Genomic DNA, 320 nt, shown 5'->3' on the forward strand with positions numbered 1-320 from the left:
TTCAGATTGTGTGTGTGTGTGTGTGTGTGTGTGTGTGTGTGTGTGTGTGTGTGTGTGTGTGTGTGTGTGTGTGTGTGTGTGTGTGTGTGTGTGTGTGAGGGTAAATGCATAAGCCCTTGTGTGAGTGTGTGTCTAAGGCATAGGTCTGTAGCCAGGTAGCCTTAGCCCCGCCCACTGGACTGCAACTGGTTGGCTGATGAATTTAAAATGTGACTTTTATTTTTGAAAACAATTTGCCTCAATAAGGTGAGAAAGTGCTTTGAGAAATATGTAAATAACTATATATATTCAATAAACACTGGAGAGATTCATGTTTCCGT

Source organism: Sinocyclocheilus grahami, unplaced genomic scaffold (assembly GCF_001515645.1).
Source record: "Sinocyclocheilus grahami isolate Dianchi unplaced genomic scaffold, SAMN03320097.WGS_v1.1 scaffold427.1, whole genome shotgun sequence".
Lineage (NCBI taxonomy): Eukaryota > Metazoa > Chordata > Actinopteri > Cypriniformes > Cyprinidae > Sinocyclocheilus > Sinocyclocheilus grahami.